The 8,760-nt window shown below is 37.2% G+C and overlaps 1 pseudogene; it reads left to right on the forward strand.

The window, feature by feature from the left end:
* The first annotated feature begins 1,566 nt into the window (after positions 1 to 1,566).
* On the forward strand, positions 1,567 to 7,578 carry LOC105124097 (uncharacterized; annotated as a pseudogene).
* The last annotated feature ends 1,182 nt before the right edge of the window (positions 7,579 to 8,760 follow it).

Here is an 8,760-nt window from a genome sequence, read left to right on the forward strand (position 1 = left end):
TCTAGGTTTAACAATGTGTTTGGTCTAAGTATATATGAGTTTAGTAAGATATTAGTCCTAACATCTTTGGGTTCAGCTATATACTAAGTTTAAGTTCATATGAGTCTTGTAAGATATCCGAACCTATCATAATTGAGTTTGAAATAATTCCAAAACCAAATAAATATAGAAATGATAGTCTTTATAAGTCCTGTACTAGGTAATAAGACTATTTTTGTGATTTTAAAAATATATGATAGTTATTTCTTTATATCTTTAATTATATAAAAATCTTTAATGAGTCTATGTAATATTTTAATCAGCATTAATATTGATATGAAGATTATTTTCATTAACATTATTATTGTATAAAAGGTATTTATTTTTATCAAAATTTTCAAAAGAAAATGACTTTCCACTCTCAATAAAATAACAAAGTTGAGGAGTTATAAATATTATCTGAACCGCATATAAAAGATTTATATTGAGGAGTTATTATCTGAACCGCATATAAAAGATTTATATTTTTTATTTTCTTTTCAAATATTTATAGAGTATTTATCATATAAAAATCTAAGAACAAACATTGTAGCTCTTACAATTTAATGTTTATTCTTTTATTTATTATGATTTCTTATTAAAAAATAATTGGCTTAATCATTTAAGAATCTCTAATCTTCATGAAAATATAAAAATTATTTTATAAAAATAAAGATTTTTATCATCATCAACTATCTGCTCCATCAATTCTAAAAAATAGAATATCATGAATATATCATTATTCATTATCTAAACACTAAAAAAGCCCTTGGCACTAAGTATATTGTATTCTAAATCATCATCAATTAACTATGAAATTTGAAGGTCTATAAGGGTACTTAAATTTCTGTTCAAAATAGCAGTGTGTACAGCATGATTATTAATTTACTGTTCCATCTTGTCTCTTCTTCAATGTGCTTGGAATGTATTCTTCAAGTTTAGCATATGCTATAACTAGGGAGGGAGGGAGCTTTCCTGTTTTCCAGGTAGCTCCTTGTTTTCTCCGTACTACAGTCTCTTCGAAGGTTAAACTTTCCATATATTCCTCCAGAATCCAGAATCTTAGGTAGGGCTAGGCTTGTAGTGGAAAATGATTGTTCATTACGAAAATTGCCGAAGGCTAAATTATTTTTTATCGTAAATCTGAATTGATGTGCGGTCTCTTGGCTGTGACTGGAGAGACATCCTTGAATTTCACTAAACCGTAAAAAAAAAAAAAAAAAAAGGAGGAAAAAACTATCCCTAGATAACACAGACCAACTTATTGGTAATGGAGGCGACAAAAGAATCAGACTTCCTCACTCTTTATGGCGGAGAAAGCAGGGGCAAACAAAGATGCAGGGTATTCCATTTAGCAAAATTCCAGACACTATGCTGGTCAAAGGACGGCAGATTTGCGCATTTCTTGATTGATAAAAAATGGATATTGCTCTATGCCACCCTCATACGTAATTCTCGTTACCATTACTATGTCACTTAGCAATCATCGTAATTTTGATTCCCCGCAACAAGTTGAGGATTCTGAAAAATGGGGTGTGTTAGAGTTCAATGTACTCGCCACCTCAGTCACCAGAGAAGTTGAAACAAGAAAATAGGTATGTTAAAGGAGAGAATAGAGGGAGACCTATTGGTCAGAGAGAAGCTGGGAAATTGTCCAGACAAGAATTGGAAAAGAATGGACGAGAGAAGTTGGTTGAGGGAGAAGGGTTAAAGAATGATGTTGGAAATGTGTCGCAAAGATTTTCTTTGAAGAAGACAGTGGGAGATGAACTTGTGGATGGGTGGCCAAAATGGCTTGTCGGTAACTTTCCTAGTGAGGTTTTGGCTGGTTTGGTTCCAAGGAGTGCTGATTCTTGTAATTAGCTAAGGTTAATGTGCTATGTTTGCTGCCATTTCATTTGATCAAGTTCTTAAATGATATGCTATAAATCATCTAATTGGGATTATGTTTTTCATTTACAGGTAGGCCAGGGAACTTATAGCAATGTGTACAAAGATCGAATTAGGGACTCTGGAAAGATAGTTGCTCTAAAGAAGGTTAGATTTGACACATCAGAGCCTGAAAGTGTCAAAGTTTATGGCAAGAGAAATAATGATGCTGCAGAAGTTAGATCATCCAAATGTAATCAAGCTTGAAGGAGCAGCCACGTCAAGGTTGCAATATAGTATTTAACCTGTTTTTGATTTCATGCAGTCGGACCTAACCAGGATCGTCTCCCGTCCAAGCGAGAGGCTCACTAAACCACAGGTTTGAACTTGCTCCTCCTTTGAGATACAGTTGTCTGTAGCTGTTTGTTGGGGCCATAATGATGAACTGAACATTCATGAATGGTTTGCAGCTCAAAGAGATGTGCAATCTTTTAACTCCGGGAAAGCATGAAGAACAGGAATGGAGAAAGTTTCAAATATTACATTAAACTGGGAAAAAATGGAAATTCTATAAACCAGTGTTCCATCAATACTGAAGTTTTGTCTACGCAAAGATGTGCATGTATATTCAATGCAATTCCCTATGATCTCTAATTCTATAGTTGGAAACTCTAAATATGGTGATTCGGTGCCTTTAATTTGATACAGGTCAAGTGCTACATGCTGCAACTGCTTTCAGGTCTCCAGCACTGCCACGAGAGGGGTATTTAACACAGACACCTTAAAGCTACCAACTTGTTAATAGACTAAAAAGGGGTGCTGAAAATCGCATATTTCAGGCTCGCAAATTTCTTCATACCTAAACCATAATAGCCACTTACCAGCAGAGTAGTAACCCTTTGGTATAGAGCTCCAGAGCTATTACTGGGTTCCACAGATTATGGAGTAGGTATTGATCTTTAGAGTGTTGGATGTTTATTGGCTGAGATGTTCGTTGGAAGGCCAATCATGCCTGGAAGGACAGAGGTAAAACTTCTTTTACCATCATTGATGCCTCAAGTCTCGTTTTACGTAACGAATTGAATGAAATTGTTTGTTGTAGTTGTTGTTCTTTAACATTCCATCAGATACAATCAACAATTGGATTCTTCTCTAATGTTTTCAATACCAGATCTTTGTGCAACTGTGTGACGACATGATACCGTAAAAGCCAGTAATCAATGGGAAAGGAATCTGTACTTGTAATTTAAGTGATACAATCTACCTCTTCTATCATAAGCTGCTCTTTTGCTTTTGGTCCTTTTCATCTACTTCCAATGTTCTTCCATAACCACATCATCTCTTCTTCAATGAATCAATTAGAGATTCTGCGACCATCAAGAAGGTCGTGGAATCAATTCCTACTCTTATTTAAGACATTCTATGACCCATCAAGAAGTTTACACAATCGAATTCTAGAGGAGCGTGTTGTATTCGCTTCCATTTTCCTGAATGCAGTGTGTTAGATGAGTTTTATTGCTTTCAGGTCGAGCTACTTCATAGGATCTTCAAGCTTTGTGGTTCACCAGCAGAGGACTATTGGAAGATAATGAGGCTACCAGCAAGCTTCAGACCACCACAGCACTACAAACCTAGTTTCCAAGAAGCCTTTAAGGGTTTTTCCGAGTCTTCATTTGGTCTCTTGACCACGCTTCTCGCTCTGAACCCAGCATATCGTGGCACTGCTGCTTCTGCTCTCCAAAGTCACGTACGTGAGAACTAATGGCGATTCCTCCCTATGTGATTAATATTATCTACCTTTTGGTATATCCGTTCTCTTTTCTCCAGATGATCATGTAAACTGTAGCTCATTCCACTGTGTGTTCTAATCAGTTCTTCCCCCCTGCAGTTCTTCTCTTCAAGTCCATTGCCATGCCGACTTTCAGATCTACCAGTAATTTACAAAGGGGAGGACGAGCCAGCTCAAATCAGTGATAATAAAAATTTACGTTCCCATAAATACTCAATTTATTAATTCAATTATTTACACAAGAAATCGATGAAAGTATACTTGATTGTCCTTCGTTCCATCTCTTGGCGCAGGTAAAAAATGCAATCATCCACGGGGGGCGGGCACACGCCTAGCGATTGGGCTCGGGGCCGTGGGCGGTGAAGGAACACAAACACAGTAAAAGTCCGAACTGCCTCGACATTTAAGCACCCAAATAGCGCAGCAGTGTTTATATGATCTAATAATTTCTTCAACATGTTCATGGTGTTTGTGCTCCTAAAACTTGATTCTCTATTTACATGGACAAGAATTGTCCTTTTCTAATAAAACTAAACAAACGATACGCCGTAAGTTGCATCTATACGGTATGGGAAAGATTTTCTAACCTGAAAATAATTAATGAATTTGAAATACCATATAATTAGCTTACTCCTGAAATGCAACTCGCTGAAAACTCTAACAACATTCAATCAGTAGGCTCTAGGACAGGACAATGATGGGACATAACAATTCACCGTGATGATTAAGGCCAGTGACTTGATGAAACTTATGAAGAAGTGCGGACCTGTTCCAGATTTAGCTGACCTTAGCACTAGTGATTGGTTTCTATATGCTAACTCTACCAATATAAGCACCCACAAAAATTGGTTATCCTGCGTGCAAAGCTACAGCAAAGATATGTGGAGTGGCCTCATCCTTCGGATGCATTAAAAGATGTCTCAGAACTTTCTGACAAGAACACGACTGAAACAAGTCAACTATCCCCGTCTACACTGGTGATGGATTTTATTCACTCCAGTTTGTCAACAGACCGACTGACCATGACACGTGAAAAATGCCACTCGAGGGAGTGTATTCCAGCTAGAACTTCCACAACTTGGTCATGTTAGTATGTGTAGGTAACAAATCAATTGTCCTCCTAAAGAATGAATGACTGAAGTGAGTTATGAATGGTACGCACAGACCTCTAATCTTGATCACCAAGAATTACAGTAAGGAGTTATTTAAGATGAATGGTGTCTGAAAAAGTCGGCACTATCAGTTTTGATGTTTCCACTTGAGCCATAAGTATTCTGCAGACTCGCTTGGAACAAATCTGACCACCTCTTCTTTCACCACTAAGGAAACCCTCGGTGGTCATATTCTCAAGCAGAAATTCCTTTCGCCACCTACCATTTTCATACGAGAAAAATGCGTGGTTATTTGGCTCTGCCTTTGATTTACATTTGACAACGGAAAGGGTTGCTCATTCTTGTTACTTTCAGAAAATTATAGAGAAACTCAATAAAAATAAATCCTCCAGAAAGATTGAAATGAGCATCTTCTTTGTTTAAAAAATTCAACGTCATTGCCTAGAGCAGAGTGCGTGATAGTAATAATTAAGCTCTACTCCCGTAAACAACCATAGTGATTTCATCTGCACAACAACATCAATTGCTAAGTTGCTTTTTATTCATTGATAACGTGAATTTTAGATCAAGGACTCGATGAACCCATCGTTGATGCAACGATTTATTTGTCTTCCCACGGCTAAAGAGATATGGGAAGCTGTATCAAAAACCTTTCATGATGGATCAGACGAAACTTGTATTTTTGAATTGAAGCAGAGGTCGTTTCCCACTAAGCAGAATGAACATCCTCTTTCAACATACTGTAATAAACTCGTTGCTATTTTTCAGGAGATTGATCACAGTACCATGTCACAGGCAGGAACATTTGAAGGAGTGGTTCAGTTACACTCTATCGTGGCAAGACTTCGAGTTCATATTTTTCTAAATGGACTTGACCCTGTTTTTGAACAGGTTTGTGGAGAAATTTTGCGAGAAGATCCAAAGCTTGATCTCAAAAGTGCATATGTGTATGTTAGGAGAGAGTGTTAGCAGAAAAAAACAATGGGAGGGTCTCATCCAATCTCTGAGACCTCAATTATGATAGTCAATCGATTTCGTCAAGGAACAACATCAGGTCCTTCGAAAAATCAGAATAATCAAGCCACTGGAAAATCTGGAGGTTATTATGGTGAATCGAGCCATTCAAAACAACGATGCTATGAGATTATTGGCTATCCTGATTGATGGGGTTTTACAAAGAAGAATCGGAAGAATCTTGGTGGAAAAGCTATGGTAACTTCTATGGCAGAGGAACAAGTACAGCCTACAGCAAATATTGTTCACCCAGGTGCACCTGGTAACGCTTCTGTACTCTCTGTGAATTCTAAGAATAGTACTTGGATAATTGATACAGGTGTATCCAATCATATGACTATGGATTATGATTAGTTAAAATTTTTTAAATCTTCTCCTCAGTCAGTTATTTTCAGAGCCAATGGCAATACCTCCCCTATTACTGGGGAGGGATCTGTCATTTTGTCCGATTCCCTCACGTTCGACCTTGTTCTTGTTCTTCCATATCTTGACTATAATCTCCTTTTGATTGGCCAAGGTACCTCCACCCTCACTTGCACTGTTACCTTTTGGCCTTCCTTGTGTTTTTTAGGACATTCTAACCCGGAAGATTCTTGGTTACAGTGTTAGGCGAGGGAAACTTTATTATTTGGAGTTGACAGAAAAAGGGGGGTCAAAGCTCAGTCAAGTGAATCAAACAAGAAGTGAAGATAAAGCTCGAGCAATTGTATGGCTATGGAACCGAAGGGTAGGGCATAACTCTCGTTTGGCTATCTTAACAAGTTGCAGCCACATTTGTTTTCAGGTAGGAATTTCGATTTTCTTTGTTAAATTTGTTAACAGGATAAGAGGCATCATATTTCTTATTTCCCAAGTTTGAATAAAAGTTCAGAGCCTTTTTACAGCTATTCCCTCGGATGTTTGGGTCCTGCAACAAATCCTGTGTAAGAACAACATTTAAGGAATTTCATAAAATGGTGATGACTCAATACCAAAGACAGATTCGTACACTTCAGTCTGATAACCATAAATAATTTGAGAATCAATTTTTAGGTGCTTTTCCGAGACACTATGGAATTCAACATCAAACCTCTTGTAGCTATACTCCACAACATAATAGATTAATAGAGCGAAACAATAGATAGATTCTGGAAATAGTTGGGGCTTCTCTCTTTGGCTGGAATATGTCGCAGGTGTACTAGAGTATGGCTGTGAAATCAGCTGCTTATCTAATCAATCGAACATCATCCAGTGTGATAGATTTCCAAACTCCCCCATAAAAGATGCAATCTTTGCTTTCTCTTCCTCATCTCCCAAATCTTGAACCAAGAGTGTTTGGACGTGTAGTTTATATTCATGTGCCTAGGGTCCTGCAAAAATAAACTGGATCCATGTTCGAAATGGTGTGTCTTTGTAGGATACTTGGAGTTTTAGAAGGGATATTGGTGTTATGATCCTCATAACCGAAAGTTACTTGTGACCTTGGATGTTTCATTTTATGAATCAAAAGCCATACTATTTAAGGGAGCCTATGGGTCTTCTCTTCAAGGGGAGAGTCACAAGGAAGAGAATGACGATAACGGCAAAGGTGGAAAAGAATTGTTCGAATTGGAAGAACATGGAGGATGTTTTGAAGGCTACTTAGAGGATACAGATCCGCAGTTATGCAATGATCAGACCGTTTTTATCAATGGTGATCAGGTTATCTCTAGCAATGAAGTTTCTATCAATGATGATCAAGTTATCTCCAGTAATGACCCCTCTTTATCTATAGAGTTGCCCACGCTGCACCATTAACACAAGGATCAACACAGAATGTTCTCCCTCGGGTAAACCCGCATTCTATTCTTGATGAATCAAATAACTTTCCTATCATTGCAGATGATGTAGTCCAAACATATCAACAAAGATCAAATAGAGGAGTGCCTAAGAAATAATATGGCCCAATCCCAAAGCTAAGACTAAGTATACATGTTCTGTTAATCAATTATCATATGTATCTATTCCTAGGAATATGCAAGATGCAATGACAGATCCAAAGTGGACTAGGACAATGAATGAAGACGTGGAGGCTCTTAAAAAAAATAACACTTGAGAAATTTACACATTACCCAAAGGGAAGAAGACATTCGGGTGTAGATGGATGTTCATAGTGAAATTGAAGGCTGACGGTAGTATTAATAGGTACAAATCAAGGTTAGTTGTAAAGAGACATACCCAATGTATGGAATGAATTATCAAGAGACAAGGTTAGTTGCAAAGAGACATACACAGAAGTATGGAATGAATTATCAAGAGACCTTTGTTACGGTTGCCAAAATTAATACCATCCATATTCTTATGTCCATAGCAGGAAATCAAGATTAACCTTTACAACAATTCAATGTTAAGAATATGTTTTTCAATGGAGATCTAGATGGAGAAGTCTACACGGACTTCCCACCTGGACCTAAATGCAAGTCTTCGAGCGAAGTTGAAGTGTAAGAAGGTGTTGTATGGTCTAAAGGAGTCACCTCGGGCTTAGTTAAGAAGGTTCACCTCCACAATGATGGAATTTGACTATAAGCAAAGTAATTAAGATCACACTTCGTTTGTAAAACACAAAGAAGGGAAAGTAATAACATTAATTGTGTATGTGGGTGATATGGTCTTGACAAGGAGAGGAGCATTACAAACATATTTGGCATCAAGATTTGAAAATGAAAGATCTTGACAGACTTAAATACTTTTTAGAAATTGAGGTTTCGAGATCTAAGGCTGGAATTTCCCTATCATAACGGAAATATGTGACAGACTTGTTATCTAAAACTGGAATGTTGACTTGCAAACCTGGAGAGACACTTATAAAGATGAACCATAAACTTGGAGAGTATGAAGATCATATACCAGCATACAAGGGGCATTATCAACAATTAGTTGGGAAACTAATTTGTCTATCTATCTATCTATCTATCTATCACACACAAGGTTGAACATAGC

The sequence above is a fragment of the Populus euphratica genome, unplaced genomic scaffold, assembly GCF_000495115.2.
Source record: "Populus euphratica unplaced genomic scaffold, PopEup_1.0 scaffold12.1, whole genome shotgun sequence".
In the NCBI taxonomy this organism is placed as follows: domain Eukaryota; kingdom Viridiplantae; phylum Streptophyta; class Magnoliopsida; order Malpighiales; family Salicaceae; genus Populus; species Populus euphratica.